The sequence below is a fragment of the Manduca sexta genome, chromosome 27 (assembly GCF_014839805.1).
Source record: "Manduca sexta isolate Smith_Timp_Sample1 chromosome 27, JHU_Msex_v1.0, whole genome shotgun sequence".
In the NCBI taxonomy this organism is placed as follows: Eukaryota; Metazoa; Arthropoda; class Insecta; order Lepidoptera; family Sphingidae; genus Manduca; species Manduca sexta.
In genome coordinates this window covers 14,854,360-14,871,613 of record NC_051141.1, presented here as the reverse complement: position 1 = coordinate 14,871,613, position 17,254 = coordinate 14,854,360, and the positions used below count along the sequence as shown (strand labels likewise).

Sequence of the window (17,254 nt, the reverse complement as noted above, 5' to 3'; positions counted from 1 at the left end):
GTAAAGGACATACAATTTTGACTAAACTGCATTATTATGACGTTAATTTTCACCTTTTACCTCTAAAATGTAACAAAGTAAAACAAAATTTATTGTGTTCAATAAATCTATACAATTAAAAAAGAGTAGATTTAAGAAAAAATATAATGTGCATGAAACACATTTGTTTGTTGGGAAAAAGATAAATAAAACAGAATTGAAATTTTAGCGTCGGTTGTATGCGAACGCGATAGCAAATCCGGCGTTTATTCAAAAAACAATTGTTGCCGTAGAGCGGCGTATAAAAATGTTTAACGAAGTAAATGCGTTTGTTAGTCGCTTCCCAAACCTCGACCAGACAAGCGAGCCGATATTCCACACGTTAAAAATCAATATCAATCCGCTCATACACTAATAATTTACACGCCAATTAAATGGCTAGTATTATATTTGTAGGGTATCAGTGCGTTCTATTTATAAATGAAACTCGGAGACGGATTCAAGGCGATGTATTGGATTATTAGTACAGAGCCGAGTATGTGAATGAGGCGATACAACATGCTAGTGAATAAAACAATGCTGAATATAAGTACACAAGTTGATTGTGGAGGGATTGTATCCGCCCAATCGTGAACATATTGGGTCCCTTATAATTTGCATCGTTAGTAAGCGATGAATTAACTGTTTATACTTTATAATAAATGCTGTATTGTCCACGAGCTTTAAAGTTTTCTATCGGCCGGTGACTAGTTTAGAAGTTAAACTGTTTGCGAATTATATTAATTGTCGAATGTTCCACCGTTCGCTTCCAAGTGTATGGTTACACCACACAATAATTGGAGCAATAGTAATCATTTAGATTTGGTTTAGCGAAACGCAACTCACGAACCGACAGAAACAAACATTTAATAACAACGGAATTATTGTATAAACGTATTATAAAATGATGTTATCATAGCAAATGGTAAACAGACTTCGCTACAAGCATAGGATGAGAGAGGAAGACGCCATCTAGACTTGGCATTAGCGCAAATTCAATTTAGTAACTCGCTTTAGATGTAAAACTGACGGTAAGAATTCCCCAATATTCTGGCGCGCCAACAAGCGTCACGTGTGGGAACTAGCGTCGTCTCTCAAATATGAAATGTTGATTTACGTGCACATTGTTCGCTAACTTCACTCCGCACGCCTTGAACTAGCATTCCGTAAAGGTTTACCGTTCCTCGTCTCAAATCGTTCCTTACGCAAAAGGTCTTCGTGAGGAACTATCTCGTTTCACTACAGCCAGATAATATTAAAACCCTTTTGCGCCAATAGAACACTGATATGATTGGATTTGTGTGTAAACAACCGCCGTTCAAAATCCAGTGACCGCCTTTCGAATAGAACAATGGGACGGGATAGGGATCCCGCGGCGCGGCGGCTCGCGGCACCCGGGCTGCGTCGCGTCGCGCGCCCTCTTTGTGTTTAGACTTCAATAAAACAAATGACTACACAATAAAATACATGAAACAGTACACTGTGCAGCATTACCTATCAAAACATCGACGCGATTCACCTTTTATCGGTCTTACAAAACTTTTGTATGGGAAGTTTTAACTATTTATAATTTGGGAGGACCCGATTTTTTACATATTTTGATGGTTTATTGTATATCACAGTGGCGAATACTTCTCAAACATGTTCTTACTTTTCACAGATATTTTTTTACATTTATAAAGATGCTTCTAGGTTAAGCTGAGGTGAGAAACTGCTTGTTTAAATATTAAAATGGGCAATTAGAAAACTGGGCCAGATGAACCGTGATGGTGGAGCTTGAAACGGCAGCTCAAGTGGCCAGCATGGTCTATATTTTCTACAAACATAATGTACGCGTAGGTTATACTCAAGTACCGTAATCCTTCAAATATTTTGTAATATCAATTCTATGTAATGACTTCTGACATTTCCATCGTATTTATAATAATAACCCAAAGTACGGAAGGTTATTACATGAATTTAATATTTATTTGTACAGATTTATTTCCGTCCGTTTTCTCGAACTTTCTATTGTGAGTATAAATGCATATATTATTATTTTATTTGCTGCAAAGAAATGCGAGCTTGAGTACGAATTCTTACGTTATTGGTTTCCTATTATGTTTCTTGAAATATTTTCTGTTATTGTGATGTAGACGAAGTTTCCGGTTTCCCTTGAAAAGGCATCTGGCGATTGTCTTCTATAATGGCTTCGCGATGTTTATTCTAACAAGTGCGGCGCATTGGTGCACGCTACAAATTCTGTTTCTATTTTGTTTCGTAGACACTTCATTTTGGTTTATAATTTTATTTATTAAACACACACACACACACACGCATTTAGTGGCGCATAAAATACTTTGGAATTAGTCTCTATAGTTTGAAATTAGCCTTGATATGAAATCAATTCTAAGTCGACCTGTATGTCTAATTTCATATAAATTTGTAAAGTTTTAATACTCCTACTTACAATTAGCACTCGAAGACGGATTCTAGGTGATGTATTTTTATGATTTCTTTAGCTCATATTGACATTGAGCTTGATGGGGGAGGCAACCGCAATAATAGTTTGGGAAACTTGATTCTTGAATTGTTTGCCGCTTTCCGTAGTTTGATATGTCTGTTCGTACTTGAGTGTGTAATGACGTCACAAATCCATGGCTGTAACTAAGAAACAAAGAACTGTTCAGAATTATATACTATTCTATTAATAAGATCATTGTGTATTGATTCAAACAATTCGATATCCAATTACTATTTGTATTTACACAAAAGTTTAAATTTTATCCACCGATTGGTTGGAACATCACGTGTTCCATTTAGGTGCCTATTGTAAGTACAGATTTTATGCGTAGCTTGTAGCATATTGTGATAGGTCTATATTTGAAAACCTATTAATGATTAGGTAAAGACCGTAACTTCTCGAACTATTTTCTCCTCTGTTTGTTAGTAAATTTTCTTCTTTTTATGTAGTATCCATTGATGAGCCTCGGATTAGTCATTAAAACCATTTTTTTTTATCCTTGATGTGCAATTTTAAATTTAAATAAGTAGTAATAGTGTTCTGATTTCGATCTCTGTGCGAACACTAATTTTATAATATCAGATATAAAATTATATTCACGGTACTTATACATATCATAAAAATATTTTAAAATCAGAACGTCTGTAAAAATATGGGTTAAATTTTTTAGAACTGCGAAATCATAGCAGTTTGATTCTATATATATGTATTTTATATGTTTCTTAAAAAAAGATTGTCAATATTTGAAACACGAAATACAAATTTTGTATGTTAGTTACTTTTTTTTAATCATCCCTAAAAACCTTTTCAGACGTTGCATATCAAACGATAAAAATCCGTTACTGTCAAAAAGGAACTTAAAATACCATTATATTTATTTATAAGAATAGTTTTGTTTATTTATAATTATATCATTACCCTCAGACTTAGGATGCTTGATAAGCATCATTATTGGCCACAGGAAGTCCTCTGCTGAACACAGGCCACCGCTGTTTTCGATGCGATCTGCATCCACCAATAATAAAGACAATACAGAACATCAAAAGTAAACTTCATTTCCGTTAAATAATTTGATTGGCAAAACTAATTAGAGTGTCTGAACTCTGTCAACAAACATCTTCAAAAAGTGGCAGAGTTCGCGCAGTGTCCGAGGCAGGCGAAGTGTTGCGGGAAGTGAGCGCTGTGAGGGAGGTCCGGTGCTGCGACGGAGTTCAGCTGATAAGGAAATTAGTTTAGTATTTACAGGCATTTGTTATTGTTTGACTGCGCGGCTACGTCATACAAGTTTTTATAGACAATTCAGGGCGAAAAAGTGTGTTAAGTTTCATATAAAATATGTAGACTTTTATTTTGAGATGGTCAGTCCTTATTGTTATCACCTATTCGTCTTGATTTTTTTTTATTATTTAATAATTAACAAGTTAATAACATCATGATACCCTAGTACGGAACGGAACGGGACAAGACCAACTTCCGTAGGATCAAAATTCAAGACACACCATTAACTTTTCGAAGTTACCTGAGTTTTGTTTATCATTTATCGTTTGCTTTAACGGTGAAGGAAGACATTGTGAGGTAATTTATATACCTGAGAATTTTGAGGGTAAGTGAAGTCTACCAACCCACACTAGGCCAGCGTGGCGGACTAAGTAATCCCTAGATAAAGCCGGTGATTAGCAATGGACAGTATATAATGATTGGTGGTATTAACTGTCATATAAGCATTTTATAAAGATATAGAATTCATTAATTATTAGAAAAAAACAAATTTGTGTTTATTTTTTCCTTACTCGTTATTTTTTACACTATTTTATGACGTTTAAAAACGTTACAATTTTCTCGAGGCCTTTATTCATGCGAATAACTTTCATAAATTATCTAGGTATCGTCTCTCGCTTAAATAGATGTACGCTCCAGACAAATATAAAAGAAGTTCATATCTTATAAACTTAATGTTATTTAGAATTTACGACTTGTTGATAGTTGCGTACATCAAACAATGAAACATATTCTTTTCTATTATACAAAAAGTTATACGATATACAAATGATACAAAGATGATTTAAATACGGTGGAGGATACAATGATATAAACGTATTAATTATATCCTTTTACAAAGTCGGTAATTTTAAAGAGTATAGTCTGAGTTGTAAAATTGTGTTTGAAGGAGTTCTTTGAACGTAAAAAACAATATGGTCTTGCGTTGTTTACGTGTCAGCTTTGAGGAAAATATAAAGCAACTACAAACAAATTCTTCAGGAAACAATTTACATATTTACATAAAGAAAATAATGGTTTCTTATATTAAAGCAGCATTGTGCATCACACTATTAGCAACTCGTTCCTGGTGTTCGCAAAACAATATGTGTGTAATAGAATATTTAATAAATTATAATTTTCTAGCATATTTGAACGTTTGATAAGTTAACCATTTCTAAAGAAGACTGAGCATCCATATCTTTTATGACTACTAAAATAGTCTATATAAGAAGACTATATCCAAGTTACTTTAACTTTTTTTTAATAAAAAAACTATACCGCATCTTATTACAGATGCCGTGACAGTTGCACTCAAGCTTATAGATATTTTTAGAAATGCTGAGACCATCCCTTCTGTCAGCTTATAGCGGATTTTAGGTATTAAAAGTATATCTTCGAAAAGACCAAGATAAAGTAACTTTGGGATAAGGGTCTTGTTTCGGCGGTGCTTCGAGAAATAGCTATAAACTATATCTCCTACATATCTATAGGTGTCTGTAGGTTACTAAGTTAAAAAATAATAAGCTGGAAAGGCAAATTTAAAAAATCAATTTTTTGGACCCCACTCTACTGCACCTGCTGGTAAGCGGAGTGGGGACCAGAAAGAATGTCGACTGATGAGAGATGATTGTCCTTGCCAGTCGGAACAATTTTACCGGCCTGTCTGAGCCGGACATAGGCTGATCCCGGATCGCAACACTTACCTGGGCCACTGTGGCGGGTTTTAACACCGTGAGCCATGATGATCACTGTCAGAGTGGATATTTATCACCAGGAAGTTATTTAATTATTACCCTCTATTGTTTTATGATAGTTGTATCACACAATTAACCGTAACATCTATTATAACATAAGTAACAATAAACATAGGAATTGAATCAACAATTGCATACGATCACTTACAACTTCACAACAGACGGTAAACAAGACATTTTCACTGTATCCAAATTACAGACCGTGAACAACACATCCTAATGTATTGTAAGGTATCAGGCCAAACGTGTACGTTAAGGACATGTTAGCCAGTGACTTGCATACTGTTCAGGCCGATAATTTAATGAATTGCAGTGAATTGGTCCGCATAATTCCGCATGCTAGAGCGAATCAAGTAGCGTCTGAGACATTATGTTGTCTGAATAATGTCTAACTCGGTTCGAAACGCGGGCTGTCGACTGACTGAATTCTGTGGGGACAACTGCCGAACATATTCTTTTGATGTATTCTAAATTCAAAAGTTGTTTTGATATTATTGTGGTATTTGAAAATGTAAAACTGTTTTTAATTCAAGGAGTTTTATAGCACCGCTGTGGAAGGTATAATTAAATCTGTTTATTTTTAATGCATAAGTAAAAGTTAAAATTTCTTGCATTTATAAGAAACAATAAATATAAACCAGAGCACGCGGGCTGTAACACTAATTAAAAGGCATTAGCGATGCTGCTATATAGTAACAAACGCCGTCGGCAGCACGTATTTGCTTTTGTTTGATTGACTTAGATATTTTCTTATTATAAAGCAAATAATTATTGTACTTGAAATTAAAATTAACGACGGTCGCATTTTTTATAGTTTGTCCATAGACAATTTTACAAATTAATTTAAATCAAAATATAAAATATTAATTAAATAATTTTTAAGTACTATGAACTGTAGCAAGGCTTCGCTTAAATTCGTAGAAGAATATTAATTAAATACTCATTATTTATTATAGCTTTATTACTATTTTCCATGCCTATCTCATGTTAAAACAAAGTGAAATTTTATTGCTTTTTGATTGAAACTAAGCTCTAAGTTTATATTTGTTTAAATTAAAATCGATTGTCGGACAAAACCTTCGTGGAGTTTGTTTATTGTAGCTTCACTCCATTCCACCTAAAGATTTACTTGTATGCAAAGAAAGTCAATATACATAAAATGCGCTGCCCAGATTTTCTTACTTAGAATGTTTTATTAAAATGTTTCCTTTGAAGAAGAAGTCTGGCTAGCAGTCCCAAACGTATTATTTATTCATAACATATTAGGTGTCTAAATAATTAGACTTTGTTCTGGGTACACCTCCTTGTTAAATTTATATTTTTAAATGCAACTTAAACGATTTATACGTCCCACAAATAATTTCAGTTTCAATATGATATAAAAGGAAAACAATTAAGTCTGTTTAAAAAAAATTTATTACTAATATATTTTATTAATTGTTATTGAAAAATTACGGTACTGCTCACCTCGAGACTCTTCAGATCGTATGCCGCCATTTTAAATCCCCTGACGCAATGCAACTGTACAGATTTCGCTTAAAAATATATATTTTTATAAGCTTCTTAGAAAGACGAGAACGACGTAACTCAACAACAAAAGTCTATTGAAGAAATCCATCAAAGATTACACAAGTATGCTTCAATAGAAACGTGTGCATAAACAAGTATATATTCTTTTTAACTCAGTTTATGTGTTACGCATAGCTAGTATATGGAAAGCTACACAAAAGAAACTACATGTGTTGCACCGTTAGCAGAATGCGTCCATTAATGCCAACAATCGGATGGTACATGAAATCGCCGTAGCAAACGCACGGCATTCTTGGTCTAGCATTGAGTATCGAAATAGTTTAATTAATTATCATTTCTAATATTTCTTTTTTAATTAAATTTATAATTTTACTTTTGTTCTTTTCGCGAGTTTCGGCTGTGATCTTCATAATTTATGAATAAATATTTGTTATTAAATTATAATCATAATAAACCAGCCTCTGTATTATGTATATAGGTCATGCCCACTGGTGAGCAAGGCCCTCTTATGCTGTTGAGAGTTTATTTGTATTATATCGTTCAATAGCACAAAAAAAATTATTTTTTTTTCGATCAATAATGTCCGGTCTTAAGTAATCAATTTTCTACGCAAGACTTGTAGCTCGGACTTACCCGTTAAGTATTCAATGCCAAATCAATATCAAGTTCCTCAGATCCTTTAAAGATGTAAAAGAATCAATGGTAAAGGCAATATAATAAATACGCGAACGATCTGATATCAGTAGTCAGAATCACGGATTGGATTTATTCAATATGAAACGGACAGGTCGCACGGCGTTTTAATAGTTACCGTTATAAAATTGGTTACTTATTGTATTTTATATCATTCTCATACTTGCGAAAATAGAATTGGAGAGAAACTAAACCGCTTAAATATTTGTAATGAGATTTGGTAAGGAAACATCTTGAACAATAATAACTAACATGATATATATTTTTTTTTATTGCATCAAATGAACGCCCGCAAAAGCGAGGATAAACTAAACCGCTCAACCAATTATTTATTAAAAGAAATAACATTTCAACAATTATAACGTTGTTTAAAATGGGGATATCTGGAACCTGCGGAGTCAATATGAAATAGTTTTTTATTTAACCCTAAACAAGAGGGAATAAAAAAGGAGATAACCCATACGACGAAACTGATTTTAGTGATATTTGGTATAGGGACATCTTAAACCTCCAAAAGTAAATATTGGGTACTCTTTTTATGAAATCTAATTATATTATATATGTACCGATAACCAGGTACTGTCCAATTAAACCACATGTTTTACCATTAAAGCTGAAATCAAAATATACGAGGAAACAAACAGCAACACGTAAACATCCTGTTAGAGACGTGTTTAAATAATTCATTTCTTCACTGAAATTAGCCTTTGAAATCTGTTCATATCATTTCTAATATAATTCTGGAAGTTTGCACGTTGACTCCATAACAGGACCGGCGTTAGCTATTCGGAGGCTCCGAGCGAAATATTGTTTGTCGTTTCTTTTTATGGCGAACATTTTTTTATAGTCCATGTTTATGCCCATGTCATCCTTCTGAGTGTTTGACTACATTCCTACGACTTGACGCCCTGGTCAACGTCAATTTGTACTAAGACCCAAAATGAAGTCCGGTGACGCTAAGTGCGCTACAGGCACTTAGAAGCCTTCGCCATTCACGGTAGGAGAACGCTCCCTGAACATTGGCGCGAGGAGGTCCGACCGGCCCTGTTCTACAGGCTACATCTAGCCAATTAAGTTCCGCTTACGAAGAGTTCGTGCGCTGGACTGGGATAGTGAAATAATATTTTGAAAGCTAGATCACGTTAAGGTGCTCCCCGAGCAAACGAACTTGAGCAACTCGGCATATACATGACCGCGCAAGAGTTTCGGCGATATTATGCAAAAAATTATGAATCAAGTTTGGTTGAATGAAAATTTTAATCTATCAAAATATTCCTTATTCATTTGTTTATCTTATAATATTGATTAAAAAATTAAATTGATGTGTACTTTACAGAAGATGCATGGTATCAATAATTTTAGGAGCATTTTCACCATGCAATTAATGAAACAGTATCTAGACTTTAAATTATAATCAATGTAATCATTACAAAAAAATTGTTTAATTTGGTTTTATCCATTATGGATTCAGAATCAATAGCACCTAAAAAAGCGGTTAGGGCGCCGTTTTGCAGGGCGGATCGTCTCAACTTTCATTCTGACTTATTAAAATATTGCTGTCTTTGTCACCCCGCGTGTCTTTTACCGTTGGAAAGAACGGTTGTGTAACGTTATTGGTACTACTTGTTGGTGAGAACCAACAGTTGGTTCGTAGTAGACGAGCAAGCAACAGCTTACTGCTAGTGCATCCAACATTAATAAAACTGGTATTGAAACTTCGATGATTTATATAGAAGTAAGGGCAAGTATCGTTATAGTTATTTAATAGGACAGATTCCTTTGTTTGATTTAGTTAATTATTTTATATGCAACAGAAAATAATATGAAATACAAATCAAGTATTCTGTAAATTCAGCACAAAAATTGGTTGAAAAATAATGCAGTTATTCATATTTGACATTTTGTGAGGAAAAGTGAGGGCGCAGTGGGGTCATCGCGCTGTCCTTCTCATTCACGTAGCTTTATGGCCGGTGGCGCCTCAGATGGCGCTGGGTGACGTCACATTTCAATATTACAATAATTTGACAGCTTCCCTTTCAACCAAATGTCAAAACTTTATAATTTATTCATTATTGCGTGAATTTTGAAAATTATTTTTCAATGGATTTCGGATAAAATATTTTTTTTTATAAATGTATTTAAAAAAAGGTTGTCCACTATTCTATTGCGTTATATATTTTTTTGGAAATACATGTGGCGGCAGTAGATCGGACTGTCTTGACATAGATTGCGAATTGGAACTCAAGGTAACTTGAAAAACAACCTCGTGGAGAAAGCAGCAAACCATAAGTTTCTCTATAAGAAGATTAGTGTTACCTCAAACAACAGTATGTGTGCACAACAGGCCTATGTCCACTGCGATAGTATAAATCACAGAGCCAGAGTTATATAAATATAAGGAAGCAGTGAAACCACGGCTAGAACAATGTGTCGCGGAATGTCTCGCCAAAAGCGTTCCATTAAAGGAATAATTTGAATAACTGGCGCGTTTTGCATGTCTAACTACAGAAACACGTTAACATATCGCCTTGATAATGTAACTCGTTGAATTTTATTATAGAATATCTCGTGGTTGCGGTATGGTATGCGTTGTTTTTTTATTACCGTTCAAATTCTTTAACGTACGTCGCGAAATTTTAAGATAATATGCGAACGGGACGTAGCCCATTCGCATATTATCCTAAGTTCCGACATGGGAAATAGGAAATATGCAGTCGATATGTCACTAAATCAATAAGGCGCTTAAGGCATAATCAGATTAAAGGACACAAAGTGCAAGTGCAGAGTCTCTATCTCGATTACATTAAGCTTGAGAGCCGCATCGTGTCCTCACAAACCTTGTTAACTAAATAACGGATTACGTGAAGCATGACGGATTAAGGCATAGCGCTCTTGAGATTTAATATATAATCTGCGCTAAAATTCAGCATGGAAAATAATTAGAATCTTATTTTTTTTTGTATTTACTAGATTTGATACATTTTGTTCAATCATTTGACACACAATCATTTAAAATTTGCGATATAACCTCATTTTATTTTTGTTCAATCTCGCACTCCTTGCGCCCAATATGCATTTTGGGCATGACTAAAAACTTTGTATCTACAATAATTTTTCTTTATGTATTATCATATTGTTGCTTCCTCCTATATATCATATTAATAAAAAAGGTTTAATTACGAATAAATATTGACCTTGTAGCGACGATCTTATATGAATATTATTCGCTTAGTTTCGTATTTCACTGTACCAGTAGGGTTTTCAGACGTGCACGGCAAATTGATACCACTTCACCTGATAGTAAGTGGCGTGGGGTCTAATAAAATGTCGATTAACGAGAGATGATTATCCCTTGACAACGATACAACTTAATGTAAGTATTTAAATGCAGATTTATATACGAGTTTGATTACCGTTTCTGTGTTTGAAGTTGTTAATTGTGGCAACTAATTAGCAAACCTGGACGTGGTTTTAATAAATTAACTTATTAAGTACATTAATTCATAATATTGGAACATAATTTATTAACTTTGTGAAACATGCATCGCTGGTCGTAATTAAATGTGTTCATTTAAATTTAATTATCGGACATAATATTATATTGAATATTATTAAACCGACTACTACGGAGGCATATTTATTCGTCGTATTTTTTATGTATGTTCAGCGATGATTTTATACCTCATGTTGTGATTTAAATAATTATTTTCGATTTCGTAGCGCTTTGGAATAGTCCCATTTTAATATCATTTGTATAAGATTTTGACGTCCGATGCGGAGGGGAACTCCTCAATATGAAATAAAAATTTAATGATTCTTTTTGTTTTGGTTTCAATATAGCTTCAAGATGCTACTACATCAAAGATGTTGTTATTTTTCCTTGAATTTCGGAGACTTAGAAGGGGATTCTTAAAAAACAAATACGATTGTGATACTTCGTTTTTTGTTAAGTTCGATATAGCTTCAACATACAAGTGTATTAAAAAGATTTTGACTTTAAACGATGAAGATGCAGCAGGGAAATCCTCAAAATTTTATAGGATACGAATGATTCTTATTAGGTTATAGATATATTGATAACCTAACAAAAAAGCAAAAACAAAATACGTTTGAATAAAAAAAATACCGACTCCAAAATCCACTACAATTAAAAAAATAATTAAACTTATACGCATCAATATAACATTCCGTCCAAGTTGTGTTCCATCTTTTTATGTAGTACATGTAAATTTTTTTGGACTCGGTGCCTAATTTGTGCCTCGTTTGCTTACTGTCAATGGTAGTGTTCTTAAGTGAGTCTGTATACACACTTAGCATTGAGAAGTATACATTTTATATGTTGACCTAGCCAATTGTATAGTAACGTAAGCAAATACTCCGGCCATAATCTTCAATATGCCGTCACTAGTTTTTCTACACTTTGTAAAGCCTAAATGCCGTCGTATGTTTTATAGGAGACAAGTGTGTCGGAAGCTCGGATGCAAAATTAATTACAGCACAACTCAGATTCATTTTTTTGTCTCAAAAAAACACATGAGAATTTTGGTTTTCGGAAATCGTACTCAGAACATCATGGTTTGCATCAGTACTACGTTGTTACCAGACCATCAAGTCATTAATAACGTATACAGAACTGAAGTTCTGTACATTTTAAATAGAAATTATCGCCAATATTGATCTTAAAGCGCCGTTCCGTAGCCAACTCTACTCAAGTAACTCTGTTACTTTCAATAATGTTGATGGACAAGCAATTAAGTTCAAAGCCACTGACTGCAACTTAAAATCAAATTTCAGACCAGAGAGAAACTATCTGCACGTTGCTTTGAAAAACAAAAGCGAGTGCGCCGAGATAGAGGCCCGCATTTACATTGGCATTGTTGGTATCATTTTGCACCTACAGTAACCGGCTGCCGCATCCTTTCAATTCCCAAAAATCCGTCTGTCAAACGGATATCCGCAAATGAAGTTCAGAAAGGCGGTTTGTCACCCAACGTTGCTACGTATTCTATTCTTTTCTTTGCGTTTATTGGCATTGACAGGTGGAAAATATTTTCCCATTTAAATTGAAATTTAGATACACTTCATGAATTTAGATTTAGTATTTATTTTAGTGTAATTTTTTTCCAATACCATTCAGTTGGCAATTTATTTGCTAGTGATATATTGTGATTCGTGAAAATGTTCACCGGCTTGCTCACATTATATCTGGAAAAGAATGATTAAGTATTTGCAAAAATGAGAGCCATAGCTGACCAAATATTTGTGAACGGATTAAAACTTCTTCATGAAATTCGCGCCAAATTTAATTTGCATAATTAATACTTTTATTAAATTGATCTTTATTTAATAGTTAATTTAATTTTTAAATTGATAAGGAAGTTGCTCATTTGACTATCGTCAAATATATATCGTTCCGTTCCCCACTAAGCTGTCAAAGGCTAAATATCATGGATATATTATTATTGTATATTTGATGCTCAACTATATCCCAATATGTCTATATAAGTAAAAATGAATCACCGAAATGTTTGTACACCGATAACTTCCAAACGACTGCACCAAATTGGATAAATCTTTCTTTTATGTGTTCGTTATTGTCAGGAGAAGGTTTGTATTTAAAAAAAATATTCAAAAAATAATAGCAAATATTTAAAAATCTCAGAAAAGTGAGTACATGCGAATGAGAGAAGAAAAAATATGACGATACGAAGTTCGTTGGGTCAGCTAATAAAGTATATAGAGGTTGACACTTATTGTAGATTTTTCATACGGGTATGTCAAAGCGACGGGTTCAATAGAATGTCGACTGATGAGAGATGATTACCTCTCGAGAGTTGGCACAATTATGCCGGCTTATTAGAACCGGGTATAAACAGAATTTTATTTATATATTAATGACGAAGCTGTAACGAGTGAAAATTTGCACAATTTCTGCATAAAACTATGGACACAAAATGTAGTAATAAATGTGTATGTGATCGACACATATCAGATTGACGTCCATCAATGTGTATGAGAGACCATTAATGAATGAATATGAAAACATATAAAGAATTATAAGACATAGTAAGTGGTATGAATTGACAAATGGACGCCAGAAAACTAGAATTAAGAATCAATGTAACTTTGGACCAAAAATTTAATATTTAGGGACAATTTTGAGATATAGATGAAGAAGAAAGACATTTTTATTTTGCCAAATATGTGTCCAGTAACGTCAGATAATGCTATTTATTTATTTATTAATATTTGGTAAATAAATACTAGTGGTGTATAAGAATTTAAAGATTTGGCATTTGAATCGACTAAATAATTTATTTAATGTTAATGCGATGGTTTGTCGATGGCGGACGGGTTACTGTATGCGTTTTTTTATTGTATGAGTAATGTAAATTACACTCTCCGTGAACACGGGGTTGCGTGCGTGTTTTACTTTGTATTACTGATATTTGCATTTAGACAATTGGTTTGTTACTAGCGTACGAGACTTGCATGAGGGCGAAACGATAACTGATTTCAGTGAAACGTTTGGTAAGGTTTTTAATTTGGCTGTATTGACTTGGTGGTACAGCCGATAGTATATTATAATGAATACTCTTTAGTTGTGACGGGTTTATCGAAGCTTCCAATACAATGTTTTGTGGCTGAATTGTAGATGTAATACTAAATAGCTCCATACTGACATAATTTTTCCTTTCCCAGTACTTTTAGTGAGCTAAATAATACTCGACATAACATGTAAAATTTGGCTCTTTATGTCGTTATTCTGACAAAAGGAATATTTAATAAAAGCAGACGAATAAAACTGTTGAACAGATTTGTATAAACTTTCGCACACAGATAGATGAATGGTTTCGTCAAACCGCGGATGGGGCGGGACAGCTGCGCACCACTGGCCAGTGTTATACTAGTCAATATAGGATACGTCACACAGAGCCGACTCGCTTGATGTTCGACTGCGCGGCTTTCTATATGACGCATACTATACTAGCTTTTGCTCGCAGCTTCACCCACGCGCAAGAGTTTCCGTTATAAAAGTCCAGGGATAAAAGGCCTATATCTTACTAGGGTCCAATCTCCATACCAAATTTCATCGAAATCGGTTCAGTAGATTTTGAGTTTATCGCGTTCGGACAGGCAGACAGATGCGGAGGAGGACCAACAATAATCGTTATATTTCGATCAATTTATACAAAACTGTAATGAACTATTATCCTAAATATTCCTTAAGAATTGCACTATATTTATGTAAAATTTTTAAATAAATCCGTTCGGTAAATTTTGAGAAAATTTATCACATACAGACAGATAGCTGTTGGGGACTTTGTATTATAATAAGTATAGATTAACTAAGTAGTAATTATTACAAACTGTTCAGATCCCGCCAGTGTTGCGTCGGCGTCCCGCCCCGTCTATTGTTTATCAAAACCATAAATACTGGATTAATGTCATATAGGCTTTTTGTTGTAAAACCGTTGTTTTTTATTTTCGGTACGGCTTTTTAGTTTTTTTTCCTGGAAGCGAATTAACGAAAAATTTTCTTTTTGTTTTTCGTGAAATACATAACCAACGTGTATCTGTACATTACATCTTTACTATTTACGTGATTAATAAACATATTGAACCACGTCCTTTGTTCGTACTACGACGATAAATTAGTTGCCTGTTAAAATTTTCTCAGAAAAAGTAATCGCTTATTTTGAAAATCCGCAACTTCCCTGAACGTTTCTTTACTGTTATCATTTTCTTAAAGCTCCTTTACAACCTGTCCAAGAATAACAAGGGTTTTGCAGGTTTAAAAGAAAACAAAAACAACTAGACTGAAAGGAAAATATTAATGTTTCATATTTTCACGTGAAGTACCGTCATATCTTTCATGTTCAGTTGTGGGTTTATTTAAATTTATTATTTGGTACCAATAGATCTACACAAATAAATACGATATTATGATAAAATATAGATTTAATCGTATTACTGATTTAACCAATACTGATTTAGCAATAGATTTATCAACGTGAATTAATATTTTATTTATGTTTGTATGTATGTATGTAGCTATATTTATTTAAATACTATTGAGGAGTAATCTCTAAAACTTCCAATCTGATTCTGATTATTTCTCTTATAGTCACATTGTCCTTGAATTATTGTCAATTTGCAGCCCGCCTGGTAATTCGTAAAATGCGCAAGTTCATGCGATTTGAAATGAAACCATATATTTATAACCCGTTGTTTCTTGTTCGCCACTTGTAGGTGAAGTAGGATCTGTTAACTGTTTGCAATATTGTTATAATTGTAAACTCTACTTTATGTTCTTTAAAGAAATTCCAATGAATTTGCATACGTTACTTAATATTCATAAGGTGCATAGTCGTGTGGCAAACAGGGTGAGTAGGGATGTGTGCAAGACCTAAAGATGGATGGATCGCATCAGAACGGAAGTATCATATTATTAAAATTAAAGTTATTTATTAATTGCTCCATAAGTATAATGTAAGCTTGTCTGTGTGATTGTTTTGAAATAGCCACTGCCGTCCATATTTACTCCATTTACGGTAGTTCTTTCTAAAGTTAAAACCATGTAAACGAGTTTATTAAACACGCAATTTTGTTCTTTTGTACAAGTTAATTCGCCAGGAAAGTTTGCATCGAGTTTACCACAATAAAAAAATAACGGCGATAGTCTAGTTAGTGTAGAACGGATTGCCGAGACGAATGTCCGCACGTTTTTTGCAAATTATCACTTGCTTTAACGGTGAAGGAAAACACTGTGACGAAACCTTTATAACATCGAAGTTCTCTACAGGAATTTTGATGAGTGTGTAAAGTCTACCAATTCGCACTAAATCAGCGTAGTGGTTTACGGCCGAGTCCCTTTCAGTAGTAGAGGAGGCCCGTGCCTAGCAGTGGGATTGTACATAATACAGGTCTGATATTATTATTATATTACCACAAAAATATGCCGTACCTAATATTTATGTAACGTTCACTTATAAACACTGGAGCGCTCGGTTGGTTAATCCTTTAACTTAAAGGTTATTTTAACTTTGCGTTACTAAGTAAAACTATATATTCCCCATTATAGAGAGATAAAAAAGAGAAGCATGTATAATATAGTGCCAAAAATCATACATTTATAACGAATATTTTCATAAAAAATTCCGATTTTAGTTTTCAGATTTTTTTATTATTTTTTAGTTTTGTTGTAATATGGTGTGTGTAATGAAAATATAAAATTTTCAGATAAATGTTGCACAGAAAAATGGTCAGAGAATTAAATAAAATTTCAATATTTATGTATAAAAAATACTTTATAATTTTGTTCATATTTATTTTGTTGGAAGCTTACGCTCTTTTATTTTACATCTATATAGAACAGCTGCGAAAGGTGAGATTTATCGAAAGGGAACTCGACACAACTTATAGGTACTAATATGGATAGATATGGTTTGTAAATCGTTCAATTGATAATTAGATTCTACATAAAGGCAAGCCA

The 17,254-nt window shown here is 33.5% G+C and overlaps 1 long non-coding RNA gene across 1 annotated transcript; it reads right to left on the bottom strand.

Annotated features, from left to right (window-relative positions):
- Window positions 1-1,955: 1,955 nt before the first annotated feature.
- LOC115445607 lies at window positions 1,956-5,937 on the bottom strand. The gene is made up of 2 exons (XR_003938837.2): window positions 5,684-5,937; window positions 1,956-2,664 (listed from the first exon to the last, which is right to left on the bottom strand). It is a non-coding gene; the product is annotated as an uncharacterized LOC115445607 (long non-coding RNA).
- Between the last annotated feature and the right edge of the window lie 11,317 nt (window positions 5,938-17,254).